The sequence below is a fragment of the Thalia democratica genome, chromosome 1 (genome assembly GCF_965202585.1).
Source record: "Thalia democratica chromosome 1, ktThaDemo2.hap1.1, whole genome shotgun sequence".
In the NCBI taxonomy this organism is placed as follows: domain Eukaryota; kingdom Metazoa; phylum Chordata; class Thaliacea; order Salpida; family Salpidae; genus Thalia; species Thalia democratica.
The window spans coordinates 10765365-10791680 of record NC_139165.1 but is presented as its reverse complement, the minus strand read 5'-3'; the positions used below and the strand labels follow the sequence as shown (position 1 = coordinate 10791680).

At 28.8% G+C, this 26316-nt stretch overlaps 14 non-coding genes across 14 annotated transcripts; all 14 read left to right on the top strand.

Annotated features, from left to right (window-relative positions):
• Nucleotides 1-2967: 2967 nt before the first annotated feature.
• Nucleotides 2968-3061, top strand: Trnas-acu (transfer RNA serine (anticodon ACU)). Its single transcript is given in 2 exon segments — nt 2968-3019; nt 3026-3061. It is a non-coding gene; the product is annotated as a tRNA-Ser (tRNA).
• A 1019-nt stretch (nt 3062-4080) lies between these two features.
• Nucleotides 4081-4174, top strand: Trnas-acu (transfer RNA serine (anticodon ACU)). Its single transcript is given in 2 exon segments — nt 4081-4132; nt 4139-4174. It is a non-coding gene; the product is annotated as a tRNA-Ser (tRNA).
• A 1019-nt stretch (nt 4175-5193) lies between these two features.
• On the top strand, nt 5194-5287 carry Trnas-acu (transfer RNA serine (anticodon ACU)). The gene is given in 2 exon segments: nt 5194-5245; nt 5252-5287. It is a non-coding gene; the product is annotated as a tRNA-Ser (tRNA).
• Nucleotides 5288-6306: 1019 nt separating this feature from the next.
• Nucleotides 6307-6400, top strand: Trnas-acu (transfer RNA serine (anticodon ACU)). The gene is given in 2 exon segments: nt 6307-6358; nt 6365-6400. It is a non-coding gene; the product is annotated as a tRNA-Ser (tRNA).
• A 2130-nt stretch (nt 6401-8530) lies between these two features.
• On the top strand, nt 8531-8624 carry Trnas-acu (transfer RNA serine (anticodon ACU)). The gene is given in 2 exon segments: nt 8531-8582; nt 8589-8624. It is a non-coding gene; the product is annotated as a tRNA-Ser (tRNA).
• Nucleotides 8625-9643: 1019 nt separating this feature from the next.
• On the top strand, nt 9644-9737 carry Trnas-acu (transfer RNA serine (anticodon ACU)). The gene is given in 2 exon segments: nt 9644-9695; nt 9702-9737. It is a non-coding gene; the product is annotated as a tRNA-Ser (tRNA).
• Nucleotides 9738-10756: 1019 nt separating this feature from the next.
• Nucleotides 10757-10850, top strand: Trnas-acu (transfer RNA serine (anticodon ACU)). Its single transcript is given in 2 exon segments — nt 10757-10808; nt 10815-10850. It is a non-coding gene; the product is annotated as a tRNA-Ser (tRNA).
• A 1019-nt stretch (nt 10851-11869) lies between these two features.
• On the top strand, nt 11870-11963 carry Trnas-acu (transfer RNA serine (anticodon ACU)). The gene is given in 2 exon segments: nt 11870-11921; nt 11928-11963. It is a non-coding gene; the product is annotated as a tRNA-Ser (tRNA).
• Nucleotides 11964-12982: 1019 nt separating this feature from the next.
• Trnas-acu (transfer RNA serine (anticodon ACU)) lies at nt 12983-13076 on the top strand. Its single transcript is given in 2 exon segments — nt 12983-13034; nt 13041-13076. It is a non-coding gene; the product is annotated as a tRNA-Ser (tRNA).
• Nucleotides 13077-16402: 3326 nt separating this feature from the next.
• Trnas-acu (transfer RNA serine (anticodon ACU)) lies at nt 16403-16496 on the top strand. The gene is given in 2 exon segments: nt 16403-16454; nt 16461-16496. It is a non-coding gene; the product is annotated as a tRNA-Ser (tRNA).
• A 1561-nt stretch (nt 16497-18057) lies between these two features.
• Trnas-acu (transfer RNA serine (anticodon ACU)) lies at nt 18058-18151 on the top strand. Its single transcript is given in 2 exon segments — nt 18058-18109; nt 18116-18151. It is a non-coding gene; the product is annotated as a tRNA-Ser (tRNA).
• A 5470-nt stretch (nt 18152-23621) lies between these two features.
• On the top strand, nt 23622-23715 carry Trnas-acu (transfer RNA serine (anticodon ACU)). Its single transcript is given in 2 exon segments — nt 23622-23673; nt 23680-23715. It is a non-coding gene; the product is annotated as a tRNA-Ser (tRNA).
• A 1022-nt stretch (nt 23716-24737) lies between these two features.
• On the top strand, nt 24738-24831 carry Trnas-acu (transfer RNA serine (anticodon ACU)). Its single transcript is given in 2 exon segments — nt 24738-24789; nt 24796-24831. It is a non-coding gene; the product is annotated as a tRNA-Ser (tRNA).
• A 1096-nt stretch (nt 24832-25927) lies between these two features.
• Nucleotides 25928-26021, top strand: Trnas-acu (transfer RNA serine (anticodon ACU)). The gene is given in 2 exon segments: nt 25928-25979; nt 25986-26021. It is a non-coding gene; the product is annotated as a tRNA-Ser (tRNA).
• The last annotated feature ends 295 nt before the right edge of the window (nt 26022-26316 follow it).

The following is a 26316-nucleotide window of genomic DNA, read 5'->3' as shown; positions in this document are numbered from 1 at the left end:
ATTCATGCTGGATTTTTTCTAAAATTAACAACAAAACTTTGACACAATTATAAACTTCAAGGTGCAATAACTTTGTCATTTCTAGTCGTAGAAAGCTAAAAAGTATTTTAAAATGTTCCTAAGAATCTCAGCTTTCAGGCAATGTCTTTAGATTGACCAAAAAAAAGTCGCATTCTTTCGATATGAGTGGAAACGTAAAGTCTTCCGTGAAAATTGTTAAAGGTGTGAATTTGTTGTATATTTTTTTTTAAACTTCAGACAAACTTTACAGCGTACCCACGCTGTTACTAACGCTATGTTTAATTTGTTCACTTTTAAATAAAAAAGTGTTTGTTTCAAAGTACGTTATAAGTACTAAAGCTTTTTTTTTTTTAAATGCACGTTGAACTCGATGAACAATGATGAAATATTTTAAAGGCTGCTTCTTGATGATTTTACTTACTTTTTTTTGCTTTGATAATGTTAATGAAACAATTAAACTTTCATTTGTACGTATTTTGTTTGTTGTTTTTGTTAAATATTCCTTGTGAAGTCACGTTTCAATAGAAACTAGCAGCATATGCAATAGTACAAAAACAACTTTATATCACACATTTTAGACCAACTATTTCTAAAAACTACAAACAAACTAATAGTTGACTTAATAGGAATAAAGCTACTCTTAAATCTAGATATAGTTGTAAGCTGTGCCAGATTGAAAAAACTGTGCTTTACATATATGCTATATTTTTCAGTACCAATAAGTCAGCATGGCTGAGCGGTCTAAGGCACCAGAAAAGCTAAGATTGGCTACTGGGTCCCACCAAGTGGGCGAGGGTTCGAACCCCTCTGCTGACACTTTTTTATAAAACTGTTTTATTTTTAACTACTTTCAAGCATGGGTTGATAACTTTTAATTTAGTTTACATATTTATTTTTAAATGTGTTTTAGTTTTTTATTCTTAATTCAAACTTATATCACTTAAATATCAAATTTGTGTAAGTACATAAAAATTATTTTTAAAAATTGTAACTCACTCGAAGTAAAATGGTTATGAATATTAAATTGAAAGTTAAATGAAATCTTTATAACTTTGTTTTTTTGTCGTTCTGCAAATGAGCAACATTTTGTGATTATTCATGCTGGATTTTTTCTAGAATTAACAACAAAACTTTGACACAATTATAAACTTCAAGGTGCAATAACTTTGTCATTTCTAGTCGTAGAAAGCTAAAAAGTATTTTAAAATGTTCCTGAGAATCTCAGCTTTCAGGCAATGTCTTTAGATTGACCAAAAAAAGTCGCATTCTTTCGATATGAATGGAAACGTAAAGTCTTCCGTGAAAATTGTTAAAGGTGTGAATTTGTTGTATATTTTTTTTTAAACTTCAGACAAACTTTACAGCGTACCCCCGCTGTTACTAACGCTATGTTTAATTTGTTCACTTTTAAATAAAAAAGTGTTTGTTTCAAAGTACGTTATAAGTACTAAAGCTTTTTTTTTTTAAATACACGTTAAACTCGATGAACAATGATGAAATATTTTAAAGGCTGCTTCTTGATGATTTTACTTACTTTTTTTTGCTTTGATAATGTTAATGAAATAATTAAACTTTCATTTGTACGTATTTTGTTTGTTGTTTTTGTTAAATATTCCTTGTGAAGTCACGTTTCAATAGAAACTAGCAGCATATGCAATAGTACAAAAACAACTTTATATCACACATTTTAGACCAACTATTTCTAAAAACTACTAACAAACTAATAATTGACTTAATAGGACTAAAGCTACTCTTAAATCTAGATATAGTTGTAAGCTGTGCCAGATTGAAAAAACTGTGCTTTACATATATGCTATATTTTTCTGTACCAATAAGTCAGCATGGCCGAGCGGTCTAAGGCACCAGAAAAGCTAAGATTGGCTACTGGGTCCCACCAAGTGGGCGAAGGTTCGAACCCCTCTGCTGACACTTTTTTATAAAACTGTTTTATTTTTAACTACTTTAAAGCATGGGTTGATAACTTTTAATTTAGTTTACATATTTATTTTTAAATGTGTTTTAGTTTTTTATTCTTAATTCAAACTTATATCACTTAAATATCAAATTTGTGTAAGTACATAAAAATTATTTTTAAAATTGTAACTCACTCGAAGTAAAATGGTTATGAATATTAAATTGAAAGTTAAATGAAATCTTTATAACTTTGTTTTTTTGTCGTTCTGCAAATGAGCAACATTTTGTGATTATTCATGCTGGATTTTTTCTAAAATTAACAACAAAACTTTGACACAATTATAAACTTCAAGGTGCAATAACTTTGTCATTTCTAGTCGTAGAAAGCTAAAAAGTATTTTAAAATGTTCCTGAGAATCTCAGCTTTCAGGCAATGTCTTTAGATTGACCAAAAAAAGTCGCATTCTTTCGATATGAGTCGAAACGTAAAGTCTTCCGTGAAAATTGTTAAAGGTGTGAATTTGTTGTATATTTTTTTTTAAACTTCAGACAAACTTTACAGCGTACCCCCGCTGTTACTAACGCTATGTTTAATTTGTTCACTTTTAAATAAAAAAGTGTTTGTTTCAAAGTACGTTATAAGTACTAAAGCTTTTTTTTTTAAATACACGTTGAACTCGATGAACAATGATGAAATATTTCAAAGGCTGCTTCTTGATGATTTAACTTACTTTTTTTTGCTTTGATAATGTTAATGAAATAATTAAACTTTCATTTGTACGTATTTTGTTTGTTGTTTTTGTTAAATATTCCTTGTGAAGTCACGTTTCAATAGAAACTAGCAGCATATGCAATAGTACAAAAACAACTTTATATCACACATTTTAGACCAACTATTTCTAAAAACTACAAACAAACTAATAATTGACTTAATAGGAATAAAGCTACTCTTAAATCTAGATATAGTTGTAAGCTGTGCCAGATTGAAAAAACTGTGCTTTACATATATGCTATATTTTTCAGTACCAATAAGTCAGCATGGCCGAGCGGTCTAAGGCACCAGAAAAGCTAAGATTGGCTACTGGGTCCCACCAAGTGGGCGAGGGTTCGAACCCCTCTGCTGACACTTTTTTATAAAACTGTTTTATTTTTAACTACTTTCAAGCATGGGTTGAAAACTTTTAATTTAGTTTACATATTTTTTTTTTAAATGTGTTTTAGTTTTTTATTCTTAATTCAAACTTATATCACTTAAATATCAAATTTGTGTAAGTACATAAAAATTATTTTTAAAAATTGTAACTCACTCGAAGTAAAATGGTTATGAATATTAAATTGAAAGTTAAATGAAATCTTTATAACTTTGTTTTTTTGTCGTTCTGCAAATGAGCAACATTTTGTGATTATTCATGCTGGATTTTTTCTAAAATTAACAACAAAACTTTGACACAATTATAAACTTCAAGGTGCAATAACTTTGTCATTTCTAGTCGTAGAAAGCTAAAAAGTATTTTAAAATGTTCCTGAGAATCTCAGCTTTCAGGCAATGTCTTTAGATTGACCAAAAAAAGTCGCATTCTTTCGATATGAGTCGAAACGTAAAGTCTTCCGTGAAAATTGTTAAAGGTGTGAATTTGTTGTATATTTTTTTTTAAACTTCAGACAAACTTTACAGCGTACCCCCGCTGTTACTAACGCTATGTTTAATTTGTTCACTTTTAAATAAAAAAGTGTTTGTTTCAAAGTACGTTATAAGTACTAAAGCTTTTTTTTTTAAATACACGTTGAACTCGATGAACAATGATGAAATATTTCAAAGGCTGCTTCTTGATGATTTTACTTACTTTTTTTTGCTTTGATAATGTTAATGAAATAATTAAACTTTCATTTGTACGTATTTTGTTTGTTGTTTTTGTTAAATATTCCTTGTGAAGTCACGTTTCAATAGAAACTAGCAGCATATGCAATAGTACAAAAACAACTTTATATCACACATTTTAGACCAACTATTTCTAAAAACTACAAACAAACTAATAATTGACTTAATAGGAATAAAGCTACTCTTAAATCTAGATATAGTTGTAAGCTGTGCCAGATTGAAAAAACTGTGCTTTACATATATGCTATATTTTTCAGTACCAATAAGTCAGCATGGCCGAGCGGTCTAAGGCACCAGAAAAGCTAAGATTGGCTACTGGGTCCCACCAAGTGGGCGAGGGTTCGAACCCCTCTGCTGACACTTTTTTATAAAACTGTTTTATTTTTAACTACTTTCAAGCATGGGTTGAAAACTTTTAATTTAGTTTACATATTTATTTTTTAAATGTGTTTTAGTTTTTTATTCTTAATTCAAACTTATATCACTTAAATATCAAATTTGTGTAAGTACATAAAAATTATTTTTAAAAATTGTAACTCACTCGAAGTAAAATGGTTATGAATATTAAATTGAAAGTTAAATGAAATCTTTATAACTTTGTTTTTTTGTCGTTCTGCAAATGAGCAACATTTTGTGATTATTCATGCTGGATTTTTTCTAAAATTAACAACAAAACTTTGACACAATTATAAACTTCAAGGTGCAATAACTTTGTCATTTCTAGTCGTAGAAAGCTAAAAAGTATTTTAAAATGTTCCTGAGAATCTCAGCTTTCAGGCAATGTCTTTAGATTGACCAAAAAAAGTCGCATTCTTTCGATATGAGTCGAAACGTAAAGTCTTCCGTGAAAATTGTTAAAGGTGTGAATTTGTTGTATATTTTTTTTTAAACTTCAGACAAACTTTACAGCGTACCCCCGCTGTTACTAACGCTATGTTTAATTTGTTCACTTTTAAATAAAAAAGTGTTTGTTTCAAAGTACGTTATAAGTACTAAAGCTTTTTTTTTTAAATACACGTTGAACTCGATGAACAATGATGAAATATTTCAAAGGCTGCTTCTTGATGATTTAACTTACTTTTTTTTGCTTTGATAATGTTAATGAAATAATTAAACTTTCATTTGTACGTATTTTGTTTGTTGTTTTTGTTAAATATTCCTTGTGAAGTCACGTTTCAATAGAAACTAGCAGCATATGCAATAGTACAAAAACAACTTTATATCACACATTTTAGACCAACTATTTCTAAAAACTACAAACAAACTAATAATTGACTTAATAGGAATAAAGCTACTCTTAAATCTAGATATAGTTGTAAGCTGTGCCAGATTGAAAAAACTGTGCTTTACATATATGCTATATTTTTCAGTACCAATAAGTCAGCATGGCCGAGCGGTCTAAGGCACCAGAAAAGCTAAGATTGGCTACTGGGTCCCACCAAGTGGGCGAGGGTTCGAACCCCTCTGCTGACACTTTTTTATAAAACTGTTTTATTTTTAACTACTTTCAAGCATGGGTTGAAAACTTTTAATTTAGTTTACATATTTTTTTTTTAAATGTGTTTTAGTTTTTTATTCTTAATTCAAACTTATATCACTTAAATATCAAATTTGTGTAAGTACATAAAAATTATTTTTAAAAATTGTAACTCACTCGAAGTAAAATGGTTATGAATATTAAATTGAAAGTTAAATGAAATCTTTATAACTTTGTTTTTTTGTCGTTCTGCAAATGAGCAACATTTTGTGATTATTCATGCTGGATTTTTTCTAAAATTAACAACAAAACTTTGACACAATTATAAACTTCAAGGTGCAATAACTTTGTCATTTCTAGTCGTAGAAAGCTAAAAAGTATTTTAAAATGTTCCTGAGAATCTCAGCTTTCAGGCAATGTCTTTAGATTGACCAAAAAAAGTCGCATTCTTTCGATATGAGTCGAAACGTAAAGTCTTCCGTGAAAATTGTTAAAGGTGTGAATTTGTTGTATATTTTTTTTTAAACTTCAGACAAACTTTACAGCGTACCCCCGCTGTTACTAACGCTATGTTTAATTTGTTCACTTTTAAATAAAAAAGTGTTTGTTTCAAAGTACGTTATAAGTACTAAAGCTTTTTTTTTTAAATACACGTTGAACTCGATGAACAATGATGAAATATTTCAAAGGCTGCTTCTTGATGATTTTACTTACTTTTTTTTGCTTTGATAATGTTAATGAAATAATTAAACTTTCATTTGTACGTATTTTGTTTGTTGTTTTTGTTAAATATTCCTTGTGAAGTCACGTTTCAATAGAAACTAGCAGCATATGCAATAGTACAAAAACAACTTTATATCACACATTTTAGACCAACTATTTCTAAAAACTACAAACAAACTAATAATTGACTTAATAGGAATAAAGCTACTCTTAAATCTAGATATAGTTGTAAGCTGTGCCAGATTGAAAAAACTGTGCTTTACATATATGCTATATTTTTCAGTACCAATAAGTCAGCATGGCCGAGCGGTCTAAGGCACCAGAAAAGCTAAGATTGGCTACTGGGTCCCACCAAGTGGGCGAGGGTTCGAACCCCTCTGCTGACACTTTTTTATAAAACTGTTTTATTTTTAACTACTTTCAAGCATGGGTTGAAAACTTTTAATTTAGTTTACATATTTATTTTTTAAATGTGTTTTAGTTTTTTATTCTTAATTCAAACTTATATCACTTAAATATCAAATTTGTGTAAGTACATAAAAATTATTTTTAAAAATTGTAACTCACTCGAAGTAAAATGGTTATGAATATTAAATTGAAAGTTAAATGAAATCTTTATAACTTTGTTTTTTTGTCGTTCTGCAAATGAGCAACATTTTGTGATTATTCATGCTGGATTTTTTCTAAAATTAACAACAAAACTTTGACACAATTATAAACTTCAAGGTGCAATAACTTTGTCATTTCTAGTCGTAGAAAGCTAAAAAGTATTTTAAAATGTTCCTGAGAATCTCAGCTTTCAGGCAATGTCTTTAGATTGACCAAAAAAAGTCGCATTCTTTCGATATGAGTCGAAACGTAAAGTCTTCCGTGAAAATTGTTAAAGGTGTGAATTTGTTGTATATTTTTTTTTAAACTTCAGACAAACTTTACAGCGTACCCCCGCTGTTACTAACGCTATGTTTAATTTGTTCACTTTTAAATAAAAAAGTGTTTGTTTCAAAGTACGTTATAAGTACTAAAGCTTTTTTTTTTAAATACACGTTGAACTCGATGAACAATGATGAAATATTTCAAAGGCTGCTTCTTGATGATTTAACTTACTTTTTTTTGCTTTGATAATGTTAATGAAATAATTAAACTTTCATTTGTACGTATTTTGTTTGTTGTTTTTGTTAAATATTCCTTGTGAAGTCACGTTTCAATAGAAACTAGCAGCATATGCAATAGTACAAAAACAACTTTATATCACACATTTTAGACCAACTATTTCTAAAAACTACAAACAAACTAATAATTGACTTAATAGGAATAAAGCTACTCTTAAATCTAGATATAGTTGTAAGCTGTGCCAGATTGAAAAAACTGTGCTTTACATATATGCTATATTTTTCTGTACCAATAAGTCAGCATGGCCGAGCGGTCTAAGGCACCAGAAAAGCTAAGATTGGCTACTGGGTCCCACCAAGTGGGCGAAGGTTCGAACCCCTCTGCTGACACTTTTTTATAAAACTGTTTTATTTTTAACTACTTTAAAGCATGGGTTGATAACTTTTAATTTAGTTTACATATTTATTTTTAAATGTGTTTTAGTTTTTTATTCTTAATTCAAACTTATATCACTTAAATATCAAATTTGTGTAAGTACATAAAAATTATTTTTAAAATTGTAACTCACTCGAAGTAAAATGGTTATGAATATTAAATTGAAAGTTAAATGAAATCTTTATAACTTTGTTTTTTTGTCGTTCTGCAAATGAGCAACATTTTGTGATTATTCATGCTGGATTTTTTCTAAAATTAACAACAAAACTTTGACACAATTATAAACTTCAAGGTGCAATAACTTTGTCATTTCTAGTCGTAGAAAGCTAAAAAGTATTTTAAAATGTTCCTGAGAATCTCAGCTTTCAGGCAATGTCTTTAGATTGACCAAAAAAAGTCGCATTCTTTCGATATGAGTCGAAACGTAAAGTCTTCCGTGAAAATTGTTAAAGGTGTGAATTTGTTGTATATTTTTTTTTAAACTTCAGACAAACTTTACAGCGTACCCCCGCTGTTACTAACGCTATGTTTAATTTGTTCACTTTTAAATAAAAAAGTGTTTGTTTCAAAGTACGTTATAAGTACTAAAGCTTTTTTTTTTAAATACACGTTGAACTCGATGAACAATGATGAAATATTTCAAAGGCTGCTTCTTGATGATTTAACTTACTTTTTTTTGCTTTGATAATGTTAATGAAATAATTAAACTTTCATTTGTACGTATTTTGTTTGTTGTTTTTGTTAAATATTCCTTGTGAAGTCACGTTTCAATAGAAACTAGCAGCATATGCAATAGTACAAAAACAACTTTATATCACACATTTTAGACCAACTATTTCTAAAAACTACAAACAAACTAATAATTGACTTAATAGGAATAAAGCTACTCTTAAATCTAGATATAGTTGTAAGCTGTGCCAGATTGAAAAAACTGTGCTTTACATATATGCTATATTTTTCAGTACCAATAAGTCAGCATGGCCGAGCGGTCTAAGGCACCAGAAAAGCTAAGATTGGCTACTGGGTCCCACCAAGTGGGCGAGGGTTCGAACCCCTCTGCTGACACTTTTTTATAAAACTGTTTTATTTTTAACTACTTTCAAGCATGGGTTGAAAACTTTTAATTTAGTTTACATATTTTTTTTTTAAATGTGTTTTAGTTTTTTATTCTTAATTCAAACTTATATCACTTAAATATCAAATTTGTGTAAGTACATAAAAATTATTTTTAAAAATTGTAACTCACTCGAAGTAAAATGGTTATGAATATTAAATTGAAAGTTAAATGAAATCTTTATAACTTTGTTTTTTTGTCGTTCTGCAAATGAGCAACATTTTGTGATTATTCATGCTGGATTTTTTCTAAAATTAACAACAAAACTTTGACACAATTATAAACTTCAAGGTGCAATAACTTTGTCATTTCTAGTCGTAGAAAGCTAAAAAGTATTTTAAAATGTTCCTGAGAATCTCAGCTTTCAGGCAATGTCTTTAGATTGACCAAAAAAAGTCGCATTCTTTCGATATGAGTCGAAACGTAATTTCTTCCGTGAAAATTGTTAAAGGTGTGAATTTGTTGTATATTTTTTTTTAAACTTCAGACAAACTTTACAGCGTACCCCCGCTGTTACTAACGCTATGTTTAATTTGTTCACTTTTAAATAAAAAAGTGTTTGTTTCAAAGTACGTTATAAGTACTAAAGCTTTTTTTTTTAAATACACGTTGAACTCGATGAACAATGATGAAATATTTCAAAGGCTGCTTCTTGATGATTTTACTTACTTTTTTTTGCTTTGATAATGTTAATGAAATAATTAAACTTTCATTTGTACGTATTTTGTTTGTTGTTTTTGTTAAATATTCCTTGTGAAGTCACGTTTCAATAGAAACTAGCAGCATATGCAATAGTACAAAAACAACTTTATATCACACATTTTAGACCAACTATTTCTAAAAACTACAAACAAACTAATAATTGACTTAATAGGAATAAAGCTACTCTTAAATCTAGATATAGTTGTAAGCTGTGCCAGATTGAAAAAACTGTGCTTTACATATATGCTATATTTTTCAGTACCAATAAGTCAGCATGGCCGAGCGGTCTAAGGCACCAGAAAAGCTAAGATTGGCTACTGGGTCCCACCAAGTGGGCGAGGGTTCGAACCCCTCTGCTGACACTTTTTTATAAAACTGTTTTATTTTTAACTACTTTCAAGCATGGGTTGAAAACTTTTAATTTAGTTTACATATTTATTTTTTAAATGTGTTTTAGTTTTTTATTCTTAATTCAAACTTATATCACTTAAATATCAAATTTGTGTAAGTACATAAAAATTATTTTTAAAAATTGTAACTCACTCGAAGTAAAATGGTTATGAATATTAAATTGAAAGTTAAATGAAATCTTTATAACTTTGTTTTTTTGTCGTTCTGCAAATGAGCAACATTTTGTGATTATTCATGCTGGATTTTTTCTAAAATTAACAACAAAACTTTGACACAATTATAAACTTCAAGGTGCAATAACTTTGTCATTTCTAGTCGTAGAAAGCTAAAAAGTATTTTAAAATGTTCCTGAGAATCTCAGCTTTCAGGCAATGTCTTTAGATTGACCAAAAAAAGTCGCATTCTTTCGATATGAGTCGAAACGTAAAGTTTTCCGTGAAAATTGTTAAAGGTGTGAATTTGTTGTATATTTTTTTTTAAACTTCAGACAAACTTTACAGCGTACCCCCGCTGTTACTAACGCTATGTTTAATTTGTTCACTTTTAAATAAAAAAGTGTTTGTTTCAAAGTACGTTATAAGTACTAAAGCTTTTTTTTTTAAATACACGTTGAACTCGATGAACAATGATGAAATATTTCAAAGGCTGCTTCTTGATGATTTTACTTACTTTTTTTTGCTTTGATAATGTTAATGAAATAATTAAACTTTCATTTGTACGTATTTTGTTTGTTGTTTTTGTTAAATATTCCTTGTGAAGTCACGTTTCAATAGAAACTAGCAGCATATGCAATAGTACAAAAACAACTTTATATCACACATTTTAGACCAACTATTTCTAAAAACTACAAACAAACTAATAATTGACTTAATAGGAATAAAGCTACTCTTAAATCTAGATATAGTTGTAAGCTGTGCCAGATTGAAAAAACTGTGCTTTACATATATGCTATATTTTTCAGTACCAATAAGTCAGCATGGCCGAGCGGTCTAAGGCACCAGAAAAGCTAAGATTGGCTACTGGGTCCCACCAAGTGGGCGAGGGTTCGAACCCCTCTGCTGACACTTTTTTATAAAACTGTTTTATTTTTAACTACTTTCAAGCATGGGTTGAAAACTTTTAATTTAGTTTACATATTTATTTTTTAAATGTGTTTTAGTTTTTTATTCTTAATTCAAACTTATATCACTTAAATATCAAATTTGTGTAAGTACATAAAAATTATTTTTAAAAATTGTAACTCACTCGAAGTAAAATGGTTATGAATATTAAATTGAAAGTTAAATGAAATCTTTATAACTTTGTTTTTTTGTCGTTCTGCAAATGAGCAACATTTTGTGATTATTCATGCTGGATTTTTTCTAAAATTAACAACAAAACTTTGACACAATTATAAACTTCAAGGTGCAATAACTTTGTCATTTCTAGTCGTAGAAAGCTAAAAAGTATTTTAAAATGTTCCTGAGAATCTCAGCTTTCAGGCAATGTCTTTAGATTGACCAAAAAAAGTCGCATTCTTTCGATATGAGTCGAAACGTAAAGTCTTCCGTGAAAATTGTTAAAGGTGTGAATTTGTTGTATATTTTTTTTTAAACTTCAGACAAACTTTACAGCGTACCCCCGCTGTTACTAACGCTATGTTTAATTTGTTCACTTTTAAATAAAAAAGTGTTTGTTTCAAAGTACGTTATAAGTACTAAAGCTTTTTTTTTTAAATACACGTTGAACTCGATGAACAATGATGAAATATTTCAAAGGCTGCTTCTTGATGATTTAACTTACTTTTTTTTGCTTTGATAATGTTAATGAAATAATTAAACTTTCATTTGTACGTATTTTGTTTGTTGTTTTTGTTAAATATTCCTTGTGAAGTCACGTTTCAATAGAAACTAGCAGCATATGCAATAGTACAAAAACAACTTTATATCACACATTTTAGACCAACTATTTCTAAAAACTACAAACAAACTAATAATTGACTTAATAGGAATAAAGCTACTCTTAAATCTAGATATAGTTGTAAGCTGTGCCAGATTGAAAAAACTGTGCTTTACATATATGCTATATTTTTCAGTACTAATAAGTCAGCATGGCCGAGCGGTCTAAGGCACCAGAAAAGCTAAGATTGGCTACTGGGTCCCACCAAGTGGGCGAGGGTTCGAACCCCTCTGCTGACACTTTTTTATAAAACTGTTTTATTTTTAACTACTTTCAAGCATGGGTTGAAAACTTTTAATTTAGTTTACATATTTATTTTTTAAATGTGTTTTAGTTTTTTATTCTTAATTCAAACTTATATCACTTAAATATCAAATTTGTGTAAGTACATAAAAATTATTTTTAAAAATTGTAACTCACTCGAAGTAAAATGGTTATGAATATTAAATTGAAAGTTAAATGAAATCTTTATAACTTTGTTTTTTTGTCGTTCTGCAAATGAGCAACATTTTGTGATTATTCATGCTGGATTTTTTCTAAAATTAACAACAAAACTTTGACACAATTATAAACTTCAAGGTGCAATAACTTTGTCATTTCTAGTCGTAGAAAGCTAAAAAGTATTTTAAAATGTTCCTGAGAATCTCAGCTTTCAGGCAATGTCTTTAGATTGACCAAAAAAAGTCGCATTCTTTCGATATGAGTCGAAACGTAAAGTCTTCCGTGAAAATTGTTAAAGGTGTGAATTTGTTGTATATTTTTTTTTAAACTTCAGACAAACTTTACAGCGTACCCCCGCTGTTACTAACGCTATGTTTAATTTGTTCACTTTTAAATAAAAAAGTGTTTGTTTCAAAGTACGTTATAAGTACTAAAGCTTTTTTTTTTAAATACACGTTGAACTCGATGAACAATGATGAAATATTTCAAAGGCTGCTTCTTGATGATTTTACTTACTTTTTTTTGCTTTGATAATGTTAATGAAATAATTAAACTTTCATTTGTACGTATTTTGTTTGTTGTTTTTGTTAAATATTCCTTGTGAAGTCACGTTTCAATAGAAACTAGCAGCATATGCAATAGTACAAAAACAACTTTATATCACACATTTTAGACCAACTATTTCTAAAAACTACAAACAAACTAATAATTGACTTAATAGGAATAAAGCTACTCTTAAATCTAGATATAGTTGTAAGCTGTGCCAGATTGAAAAAACTGTGCTTTACATATATGCTATATTTTTCAGTACCAATAAGTCAGCATGGCCGAGCGGTCTAAGGCACCAGAAAAGCTAAGATTGGCTACTGGGTCCCACCAAGTGGGCGAGGGTTCGAACCCCTCTGCTGACACTTTTTTATAAAACTGTTTTATTTTTAACTACTTTCAAGCATGGGTTGAAAACTTTTAATTTAGTTTACATATTTATTTTTTAAATGTGTTTTAGTTTTTTATTCTTAATTCAAACTTATATCACTTAAATATCAAATTTGTGTAAGTACATAAAAATTATTTTTAAAAATTGTAACTCACTCGAAGTAAAATGGTTATGAATATTAAATTGAAAGTTAAATGAAATCTTTATAACTTTGTTTTTTTGTCGTTCTGCAAATGAGCAACATTTTGTGATTATTCATGCTGGATTTTTTCTAAAATTAACAACAAAACTTTGACACAATTATAAACTTCAAGGTGCAATAACTTTGTCATTTCTAGTCGTAGAAAGCTAAAAAGTATTTTAAAATGTTCCTGAGAATCTCAGCTTTCAGGCAATGTCTTTAGATTGACCAAAAAAAGTCGCATTCTTTCGATATGAGTCGAAACGTAAAGTCTTCCGTGAAAATTGTTAAAGGTGTGAATTTGTTGTATATTTTTTTTTAAACTTCAGACAAACTTTACAGCGTACCCCCGCTGTTACTAACGCTATGTTTAATTTGTTCACTTTTAAATAAAAAAGTGTTTGTTTCAAAGTACGTTATAAGTACTAAAGCTTTTTTTTTTTTAAATACACGTTAAACTCGATGAACAATGATGAAATATTTTAAAGGCTGCTTCTTGATGATTTTACTTACTTTTTTTTGCTTTGATAATGTTAATGAAATAATTAAACTTTCATTTGTACGTATTTTGTTTGTTGTTTTTGTTAAATATTCCTTGTGAAGTCACGTTTCAATAGAAACTAGCAGCATATGCAATAGAACAAAAACAACTTTATATCACACATTTTAGACCAACTATTTCTAAAAACTACTAACAAACTAATAATTGACTTAATAGGACTAAAGCTACTCTTAAATCTAGATATAGTTGTAAGCTGTGCCAGATTGAAAAAACTGTGCTTTACATATATGCTATATTTTTCTGTACCAATAAGTCAGCATGGCCGAGCGGTCTAAGGCACCAGAAAAGCTAAGATTGGCTACTGGGTCCCACCAAGTGGGCGAAGGTTCGAACACCTCTGCTGACACTTTTTTATAAAACTGTTTTATTTTTAACTACTTTAAAGCATGGGTTGATAACTTTTAATTTAGTTTACATATTTATTTTTTTAATTTGTGTTTTAGTTTTTTATTCTTAATTCAAACTTATATCACTTAAATATCAAATTTGTGTAAGTACATAAAAATTATTTTTAAAAATTGTAACTCACTCGAAGTAAAATGGTTATGAATATTAAATTGAAAGTTAAATGAAATCTTTATAACTTTGTTTTTTTGTCGTTCTGCAAATGAGCAACATTTTGTGATTATTCATGCTGGTTTTTTTTCTAAAATTAACAACAAAACTTTGACACAACTATAAACTTCAAGGTGATATAACTTTGTCATTTCTAGTCGTAGAAAGCTGAAAAGTATTTTAAAATGTTCCTTTGAATCTTAGCTTTCAGTCAATGTCTTTAGATTGACAAAAAAAGTCGCATTCATTCGATATGAGTGGAAACGTAAAGTCTTCTCCGAAAATTGTTAAAGGTGTAATATGTGGTTATCTTTTTTTAAACTTCAGACAAACTTTACAGCGTACCCCCGCTGTTACTAACGCTATGTTTAATTTGTTCACTTTTAAATAAAAAAGTGTTTGTTTCAAAGTACATTATAAGTACTAAAGCTTTTTTTTTTAAATACACGTTGAACTCGATGAACAATGATGAAATAATTTAAAGGCTGCTTCTTGATGATTTTACTTACTTTTTTTTGCTTTGATAATGTTAATGAAATAATTAAACTTTCATTTGTACGTATTTTGTTTGTTGTTTTTGTTAAATATTCCTTGTGAAGTCACGTTTCAATAGAAACTAGCAGCATATGCAATAGTACAAAAACAACTTTATATCACACATTTTAGACCAACTATTTCCAAAAACTACAAACAAACTAATAATTGACTTAATAGGAATAAAGCTACTCTTAAATCTAGATATAGTTGTAAGCTGTGCCAGATTGAAAAAACTGTGTCCTTACATATATGCTATAATCTTCTGTACCAATAAGTCAGCATGGCCAAGCGGTCTAAGGCACCAGAAAAGCTAAGATTGGCTACTGGGTCCCACCAAGTGGGCGAGGGTTCGAACCCCTCTGCTGACACTTTTTTATAAAACTGTTTTATTTTTAACTACTTTCAAGCATGGGTTGAACTTTTAATTTAGTTTACATATTTATTTTTTTAATTTGTGTTTTAGTTTTTTATTCTTAATTCAAACTTATATCACTTAAATATCAATTTTATGTATTTTCCCCGCATTAACAGGAAGTACAAACAACTTTTAACTTCTATTATCATATATACTTTTATTATTGCCGATTAGTACATAAAAATTATTTTTAAAAATTGTAACTCACTCGAAGTAAAATGGTTATGAATATTAAATTTAAAGTTAAATGAAATCTTTATAACTTTGATTTTTTGTCGTTCTGCAAATGAGAAACTTTTTGTGATTATTCATGCTGGATTTTTTTTTTAAATTTAACCACAAAATTTTGACACAATTATAAACTTCAAGGTGCAATAACTTTGTCATTTCTAGTCGTAGAAAGCTAAAAAGTATTTTAAAATGTTCCTGAGAATCTCAGCTTTAAAGCAATGTCTTTAGATTGACCAAAAAAAAGTCGGATTCTTTCGATATGAATGGAAACGTAAAGTCTTCCGTGAAAATTGTTAAAGTTATGAAATTGTGGTATAATTTTATTTTAAACTTCAGACAACCTTTACAGCGTACCCCCGCTGTTACTAACGCTATGTTTAATTTGTTCACTTTAAAAAAAAAGTGTTTGTTTCAAAGTACGTTATAAGTACTAAAGCTTTTTTTTTTAAATACACGTTAAACTCGATGAACAATGATGAAAAATTTTAAAGGTTGCTTCTTGATGATTTTACTTACTTTTTTTTTGCTTTGATAATGTTAATGAAATAATTAAACTTTCATTTGTACGTATTTTGTTTGCTGTTTTTGTTAAATTTTCCTTGTGACGTCACGTTTCAATAGAAACTAGCAGCATATGCAATAGTACAAAAACAACTTTATATCACACATTTTAGACCAACTATTTCTAAAAACTACAAACAAACTAATAATTGACTTAATAGGAATAAAGCTACTCTTAAATCTAGATATAATTGTAAACTGTGCCAGATTGAAAAAACTTTGTCCTTACATATATGCTATATTTTTCTGTACCAATAAGTCAGCATGGCCGAGCGGTCTAAGGCACCAGATAAGCTAAGATTGGCTACTGGGTCCCACCAAGTGGGCGAGGGTTCGAACCCCTCTGCTGACACTTTTTTATAAAACTGTTTTATTTTTAACTACTTTTGAGCATGGGTTGAAAATTTTTAATTTAGTTTACTTATTTATTTTTTAAATGTGCTAAAAAGTATTTTAAAATTTTCCTGAGAATCTCAGCTTTAAGGCAATGTCTTTAGATTGACCAAAAAAGTCGGATTCTTTCGATATGAATGGAAACGTAAAGTCTTCCGTGAAAATTGTTAAAGTTATGAAATTGTGGTATAATTTTTTTTAAACTTCAGACAAACTTTACAGCGTACCCCCGCTGTTACTAACGCTATGTTTAATTTGTTCACTTTAAAAAAAAAAGTGTTTGTTTCAAAGTACGTTATAAGTACTAAAGCTTTTTTTTTTAAATACACGTTAAACTCGATGAACAATGATGAACAATTTTAAAGGTTGCTTCTTGATGATTTTACTTACTTTTTTTTTGCTTTGATAATGTTAATGAAATAATTAAACTTTCATTTGTACGTATTTTGTTTGCTGTTTTTGTTAAATTTTCCTTGTGACGTCACGTTTCAATAGAAACTAGCAGCATATGTTATAGTACAAAAACAACTTTATATCACACATTTTAGACCAACTATTTCTAAAAACTACAAACAAACTAATAATTGACTTAATAGGAATAAAGCTACTCTTAAATCTAGATATAATTATAAGCTGTGCCAGATTGAAAAAACTTTTTCCTTACATATATGCTATATTTTTCTGTACCAATAAGTCAGCATGGCCGAGTGGTCTAAGGCACCAGATAAGCTAAGATCGGCTACTGGGTCCCACCAAGTGGGCGAGGGTTCGAACCCCTCTGCTGACACTTTTTTATTAAACTGTTTTATTTTTAACTACTTTTGAGCATGGGTTGAAAATTTTTAATTTAGTTTACTTATTTATTTTTTAAATGTGCTAAAAAGTATTTTAAAATGTTCCTGAGAATCTCAGCTTTAAGGCAATGTCTTTAGATTGACCAAAAAAGTCGCATTCTTTCGATATGAGTCGAAACGTAAAGTCTTCCGTGAAAATTGTTAAAGGTGTGAATTTGTTGTATATTTTTTTTTAAACTTCAGACAAACTTTACAGCGTACCCCCGCTGTTACTAACGCTATGTTTAATTTGTTCACTTTTAAATAAAAAAGTGTTTGTTTCAAAGTACGTTATAAGTACTAAAGCTTTTTTTTTTAAATACACGTTGAACTCGATGAACAATGATGAAATATTTCAAAGGCTGCTTCTTGATGATTTTACTTACTTTTTTTTGCTTTGATAATGTTAATGAAATAATTAAACTTTCATTTGTACGTATTTTGTTTGTTGTTTTTGTTAAATATTCCTTGTGAAGTCACGTTTCAATAGAAACTAGCAGCATATGCAATAGTACAAAAACAACTTTATATCACACATTTTAGACCAACTATTTCTAAAAACTACAAACAAACTAATAATTGACTTAATAGGAATAAAGCTACTCTTAAATCTAGATATAGTTGTAAGCTGTGCCAGATTGAAAAAACTGTGCTTTACATATATGCTATATTTTTCAGTACCAATAAGTCAGCATGGCCGAGCGGTCTAAGGCACCAGAAAAGCTAAGATTGGCTACTGGGTCCCACCAAGTGGGCGAGGGTTCGAACCCCTCTGCTGACACTTTTTTATAAAACTGTTTTATTTTTAACTACTTTCAAGCATGGGTTGAAAACTTTTAATTTAGTTTACATATTTATTTTTTAAATGTGTTTTAGTTTTTTATTCTTAATTCAAACTTATATCACTTAAATATCAAATTTGTGTAAGTACATAAAAATTATTTTTAAAAATTGTAACTCACTCGAAGTAAAATGGTTATGAATATTAAATTGAAAGTTAAATGAAATCTTTATAACTTTGTTTTTTTGTCGTTCTGCAAATGAGCAACATTTTGTGATTATTCATGCTGGATTTTTTCTAAAATTAACAACAAAACTTTGACACAATTATAAACTTCAAGGTGCAATAACTTTGTCATTTCTAGTCGTAGAAAGCTAAAAAGTATTTTAAAATGTTCCTGAGAATCTCAGCTTTCAGGCAATGTCTTTAGATTGACCAAAAAAAGTCGCATTCTTTCGATATGAGTCGAAACGTAAAGTCTTCCGTGAAAATTGTTAAAGGTGTGAATTTGTTGTATATTTTTTTTTAAACTTCAGACAAACTTTACAGCGTACCCCCGCTGTTACTAACGCTATGTTTAATTTGTTCACTTTTAAATAAAAAAGTGTTTGTTTCAAAGTACGTTATAAGTACTAAAGCTTTTTTTTTTTTAAATACACGTTAAACTCGATGAACAATGATGAAATATTTTAAAGGCTGCTTCTTGATGATTTTACTTACTTTTTTTTGCTTTGATAATGTTAATGAAATAATTAAACTTTCATTTGTACGTATTTTGTTTGTTGTTTTTGTTAAATATTCCTTGTGAAGTCACGTTTCAATAGAAACTAGCAGCATATGCAATAGAACAAAAACAACTTTATATCACACATTTTAGACCAACTATTTCTAAAAACTACTAACAAACTAATAATTGACTTAATAGGACTAAAGCTACTCTTAAATCTAGATATAGTTGTAAGCTGTGCCAGATTGAAAAAACTGTGCTTTACATATATGCTATATTTTTCTGTACCAATAAGTCAGCATGGCCGAGCGGTCTAAGGCACCAGAAAAGCTAAGATTGGCTACTGGGTCCCACCAAGTGGGCGAAGGTTCGAACACCTCTGCTGACACTTTTTTATAAAACTGTTTTATTTTTAACTACTTTAAAGCATGGGTTGATAACTTTTAATTTAGTTTACATATTTATTTTTTTAATTTGTGTTTTAGTTTTTTATTCTTAATTCAAACTTATATCACTTAAATATCAAATTTGTGTAAGTACATAAAAATTATTTTTAAAAATTGTAACTCACTCGAAGTAAAATGGTTATGAATATTAAATTGAAAGTTAAATGAAATCTTTATAACTTTGTTTTTTTGTCGTTCTGCAAATGAGCAACATTTTGTGATTATTCATGCTGGTTTTTTTTCTAAAATTAACAACAAAACTTTGACACAACTATAAACTTCAAGGTGATATAACTTTGTCATTTCTAGTCGTAGAAAGCTGAAAAGTATTTTAAAATGTTCCTTTGAATCTTAGCTTTCAGTCAATGTCTTTAGATTGACAAAAAAAGTCGCATTCATTCGATATGAGTGGAAACGTAAAGTCTTCTCCGAAAATTGTTAAAGGTGTAATATGTGGTTATCTTTTTTTAAACTTCAGACAAACTTTACAGCGTACCCCCGCTGTTACTAACGCTATGTTTAATTTGTTCACTTTTAAATAAAAAAGTGTTTGTTTCAAAGTACATTATAAGTACTAAAGCTTTTTTTTTTAAATACACGTTGAACTCGATGAACAATGATGAAATAATTTAAAGGCTGCTTCTTGATGATTTTACTTACTTTTTTTTGCTTTGATAATGTTAATGAAATAATTAAACTTTCATTTGTACGTATTTTGTTTGTTGTTTTTGTTAAATATTCCTTGTGAAGTCACGTTTCAATAGAAACTAGCAGCATATGCAATAGTACAAAAACAACTTTATATCACACATTTTAGACCAACTATTTCTAAAAACTACAAACAAACTAATAATTGACTTAATAGGAATAAAGCTACTCTTAAATCTAGATATAGTTGTAAGCTGTGCCAGATTGAAAAAACTGTGTCCTTACATATATGCTATAATCTTCTGTACCAATAAGTCAGCATGGCCAAGCGGTCTAAGGCACCAGAAAAGCTAAGATTGGCTACTGGGTCCCACCAAGTGGGCGAGGGTTCGAACCCCTCTGCTGACACTTTTTTATAAAACTGTTTTATTTTTAACTACTTTCAAGCATGGGTTGAACTTTTAATTTAGTTTACATATTTATTTTTTTAATTTGTGTTTTAGTTTTTTATTCTTAATTCAAACTTATATCACTTAAATATCAAATTTGTGTAAGTACATAAAAATTATTTTTAAAAATTGTAACTCACTCGAAGTAAAATGGTTATGAATATTAAATTGAAAGTTAAATGAAATCTTTATAACTTTGTTTTTTTGTCGTTCTGCAAATGAGCAACATTTTGTGATTATTCATGCTGGATTTTTTCTAAAATTAACAACAAAACTTTGACACAATTATAAACTTCAAGGTGCAATAACTTTGTCATTTCTAGTCGTAGAAAGCTAAAAAGTATTTTAAAATGTTCCTGAGAATCTCAGCTTTCAGGCAATGTCTTTAGATTGACAAAAAAAGTCGCATTCTTTCGATATGAGTCGAAACGTAAAGTCTTCCGTGAAAATTGTTAAAGGTGTGAATTTGTTGTATATTTTTTTTTAAACTTCAGACAAACTTTACAGCGTACCCCCGCTGTTACTAACGCTATGTTTAATTTGTTCACTTTTAAATAAAAAAGTGTTTGTTTCAAAGTACGTTATAAGTACTAAAGCTTTTTTTTTTTTAAAAACACGTTAAACTCGATGAACAATGATGAAATATTTTAAAGGCTGCTTCTTGATGATTTTACTTACTTTTTTTTGCTTTGATAATGTTAATGAAATAATTAAACTTTCATTTGTACGTATTTTGTTTGTTGTTTTTGTTAAATATTCCTTGTGAAGTCACGTTTCAATAGAAACTAGCAGCATATGCAATAGTACAAAAACAACTTTATATCACACATTTTAGACCAACTATTTCTAAAAACTACTAACAAACTAATAATTGACTTAATAGGACTAAAGCTACTCTTAAATCTAGATATAGTTGTAAGCTGTGCCAGATTGAAAAAACTGTGCTTTACATATATGCTATATTTTTCTGTACCAATAAGTCAGCATGGCCGAGCGGTCTAAGGCACCAGAAAAGCTAAGATTGGCTACTGGGTCCCACCAAGTGGGCGAAGGTTCGAACCCCTCTGCTGACACTTTTTTATAAAACTGTTTTATTTTTAACTACTTTAAAGCATGGGTTGATAACTTTTAATTTAGTTTACATATTTATTTTTAAATGTGTTTTAGTTTTTTATTCTTAATTCAAACTTATATCACTTAAATATCAAATTTGTGTAAGTACATAAAAATTATTTTTAAAAATTGTAACTCACTCGAAGTAAAATGGTTATGAATATTAAATTGAAAGTTAAATGAAATCTTTATAACTTTGTTTTTTTGTCGTTCTGCAAATGAGCAACATTTTGTGATTATTCATTCTTGTTTTTTTTCTAAAATTAACAACAAAACTTTGACACAACTATAAACTTCAAGGTGCTATAACTTTGTCATTTCTAGTCGTAGAAAGCTGAAAAGTATTTTAAAATGTTCCTTTGAATCTTAGCTTTCAGGCAATGTCTTTAGATTGACAAAAAAAGTCGCAATCTTTCGATATGAGTGGAAACGTAAAGTCTTCTCCGAAAATTGTTAAAGGTGTAATATGTGGTTATCTTTTTTTAAACTTCAGACAAACTTTACAGCGTACCCCCGCTGTTACTAACGCTATGTTTAATTTGTTCACTTTTAAATAAAAAAGTGTTTGTTTCAAAGTACGTTATAAGTACTAAAGCTTTTTTTTTTAATACACGTTGAACTCGATGAACAATGATGAAATATTTTAAAGGCTGCTTCTTGATGATTTTACTTACTTTTTTTTGCTTTGATAATGTTAATGAAATAATTAAACTTTCATTTGTACGTATTTTGTTTGTTGTTTTTGTTAAATATTCCTTGTGAAGTCACGTTTCAATAGAAACTAGCAGCATATGCAATAGTACAAAAACAACTTTATATCACACATTTTAGACCAACTATTTCTAAAAACTACAAACAAACTAATAATTGACTTAATAGGAATAAAGCTACTCTTAAATCTAGATATAGTTGTAAGCTGTGCCAGATTGAAAAAACTGTGTCCTTACATATATGCTATAATCTTCTGTACCAATAAGTCAGCATGGCCAAGCGGTCTAAGGCACCAGAAAAGCTAAGATTGGCTACTGGGTCCCACCAAGTGGGCGAGGGTTCGAACCCCTCTGCTGACACTTTTTTATAAAACTGTTTTATTTTTAACTACTTTCAAGCATGGGTTGAACTTTTAATTTAGTTTACATATTTATTTTTTAAATGTGTTTTAGTTTTTTATTCTTAATTCAAACTTATATCACTTAAATATCAAATTTGTGTAAGTACATAAAAATTATTTTTAAAAATTGTAACTCACTCGAAGTAAAATGGTTATGAATATTAAATTGAAAGTTAAATGAAATCTTTATAACTTTGTTTTTTTGTCGTTCTGCAAATGAGCAACATTTTGTGATTATTCATGCTGGATTTTTTCTAAAATTAACAACAAAACTTTGACACAATTATAAACTTCAAGGTGCAATAACTTTGTCATTTCTAGTCGTAGAAAGCTAAAAAGTATTTTAAAATGTTCCTGAGAATCTCAGCTTTCAGGCAATGTCTTTAGATTGACAAAAAAAGTCGCATTCTTTCGATATGAGTGGAAACGTAAAGTCTTCCGTGAAAATTGTTAAAGGTGTGAATATGTGGTTATTTTTTTTTAAACTTCAGACAAACTTTACAGCGTACCCCCGCTGTTACTAACGCTATGTTTAATTTGTTCACTTTTAAATAAAAAAGTGTTTGTTTCAAAGTACGTTATAAGTACTAAAGCTTTTTTTTTTTAAATACACGTTGAACTCGATGAACAATGATGAAATATTTTAAAGGCTGCTTCTTGATGATTTTACTTACTTTTTTTTGCTTTGATAATGTTAATGAAATAATTAAACTTTCATTTGTACGTATTTTGTTTGTTGTTTTTGTTAAATATTCCTTGTGACGTCACGTTTCAATAGAAACTAGCAGCATATGCAATAGTACAAAAACAACTTTATATCACACATTTTAGACCAACTATTTCTAAAAACTACAAACAAACTAATAATTGACTTAATAGGAATAAAGCTACTCTTAAATCTAGATATAGTTGTAAGCTGTGCCAGATTGAAAAAACTGTGTCCTTACATATATGCTATATTTTTCTGTACCAATAAGTCAGCATGGCCGAGCGGTCTAAGGCACCAGAAAAGCTAAGATTGGCTACTGGGTCCCACCAAGTGGGCGAGGGTTCGAACCCCTCTGCTGACACTTTTTTATAAAACTGTTTTATTTTTAACTACTTTCAAGCATGGGTTGAAAACTTTTAATTTAGTTTACATATTTATTTTTTAAATGTGTTTTAGTTTTTTATTCTTAATTCAAACTTATATCACTTAAATATCAAATTTGTGTAAGTACATAAAAATTATTTTTAAAAATTGTAACTCACTCGAAGTAAAATGGTTATGAATATTAAATTGAAAGTTAAATGAAATCTTTATAACTTTGTTTTTTTGTCGTTCTGCAAATGAGCAACATTTTGTGATTATTCATGCTGGATTTTTTCTAAAATTAACAACAAAACTTTGACACAATTATAAACTTCAAGGTGCAATAACTTTGTCATTTCTAGTCGTAGAAAGCTAAAAAGTATTTTAAAATGTTCCTGAGAATCTCAGCTTTAAGGCAATGTCTTTAGATTGACCAAAAAAAGTCGGATTCTTTCGATATGAATGGAAACGTAAAGTCTTCCGTGAAAATTGTTAAAGTTATGAAATAGTGGTATAATTTTTTTTAAATATTCAGACAAACTTTACAGCGTACCCCCGCTGTTACTAACGCTATGTTTAATTTGTTCACTTTTAAAAAAAAAGTGTTTGTTTCAAAGTACGTTATAAGTACTAAAGCTTTTTTTTTTTAAATACACGTTAAACTCGATGAACAATGATGAAAAATTTTAAAGGTTGCTTCTTGATGATTTTAATTACTTTTTTTTTGCTTTGATAATGTTAATGAAATAATTAAACTTTCATTTGTACGTATTTTGTTTGCTGTTTTTGTTAAATTTTCCTTGTGACGTCACGTTTCAATAGAAACTAGCAGCATATGCAATAGTACAAAAACAACTTTATATCACACATTTTAGACCAACTATTTCTAAAAACTACAAACAAACTAATAATTGACTTAATAGGAATAAAGCTATTCTTAAATCTAGATATAATTGTAAACTGTGCCAGATTGAAAAAACTTTGTCCTTACATATATGCTATATTTTTCTGTACCAATAAGTCAGCATGGCCGAGCGGTCTAAGGCACCAGATAAGCTAAGATTGGCTACTGGGTCCCACCAAGTGGGCGAGGGTTCGAACCCCTCTGCTGACACTTTTTTATAAAACTGTTTTATTTTTAACTACTTTTGAGCATGGGTTGAAAATTTTTAATTTAGTTTACTTATTTATTTTTTAAATGTGTTTTAGTTTCTTATTCTTAATTCAAACTTATATCACTTAAATATCAATTTTATGTATTTTCCCCGCATTAACAGGAAGTACAAACAACTTTTAACTTCTATTATCATATATACTTTTATTATTGCCGATTAGTACATAAAATTATTTTTAAAAATTGTAACTCACTCGAAGTAAAATGGTTATGAATATTAAATTTAAAGTTAAATGAAATCTTTATAACTTTGATTTTTTGTCGTTCTGCAAATGAGAAACTTTTTGTGATTATTCATGCTGGATTTTTTTTTTAAATTTAACCACAAAATTTTGACACAATTATAAACTTCAAGGTGCAATAACTTTGTTATTTCTAGTCGTAGAAAGCTAAAAAGTATTTTAAAATGTTCCTGAGAATCTCAGCTTTAAGGCAATGTCTTTAGATTGACCAAAAAAAGTCGGATTCTTTCGATATGAATGGAAACGTAAAGTCTTCCGTGAAAATTGTTAAAGGTGTGAATTTGTTGTATATTTTTATTTAAACTTCAGACAAACTTTACAGCGTACCCCCGCTGTTACTAACGCTATGTTTAATTTGTTCACTTTTAAATAAAAAAGTGTTTGTTTCAAAGTACGTTATAAGTACTAAAGCTTTTTTTTTTAAATACACGTTGAACTCGATGAACAATGATGAAATATTTCAAAGGCTGCTTCTTGATGATTTTACTTACTTTTTTTTTGCTTTGATAATGTTAATGAAATAATTAAACTTTCATTTGTACGTATTTTGTTTGCTGTTTTTGTTAAATTTTCCTTGTGACGTCACGTTTCAATAGAAACTAGCAGCATATGCAATAGTACAAAAACAACTTTATATCACACATTTTAGACCAACTATTTCTAAAAACTACAAACAAACTAATAATTGACTTAATAGGAATAAAGCTACTCTTAAATCTAGATATAATTGTAAACTGTGCCAGATTGAAAAAACTTTGTCCTTACATATATGCTATATTTTTCTGTACCAATAAGTCAGCATGGCCGAGCGGTCTAAGGCACCAGATAAGCTAAGATTGGCTACTGGGTCCCACCAAGTGGGCGAGGGTTCGAACCCCTCTGCTGACACTTTTTTATAAAACTGTTTTATTTTTAACTACTTTTGAGCATGGGTTGAAAATTTTTAATTTAGTTTACTTATTTATTTTTTAAATGTGCTAAAAAGTATTTTAAAATTTTCCTGAGAATCTCAGCTTTAAGGCAATGTCTTTAGATTGACCAAAAAAGTCGGATTCTTTCGATATGAATGGAAACGTAAAGTCTTCTGTGAAAATTGTTAAAGTTATGAAATTGTGGTATAATTTTTTTTAAACTTCAGACAAACTTTACAGCGTACCCCCGCTGTTACTAACGCTATGTTTAA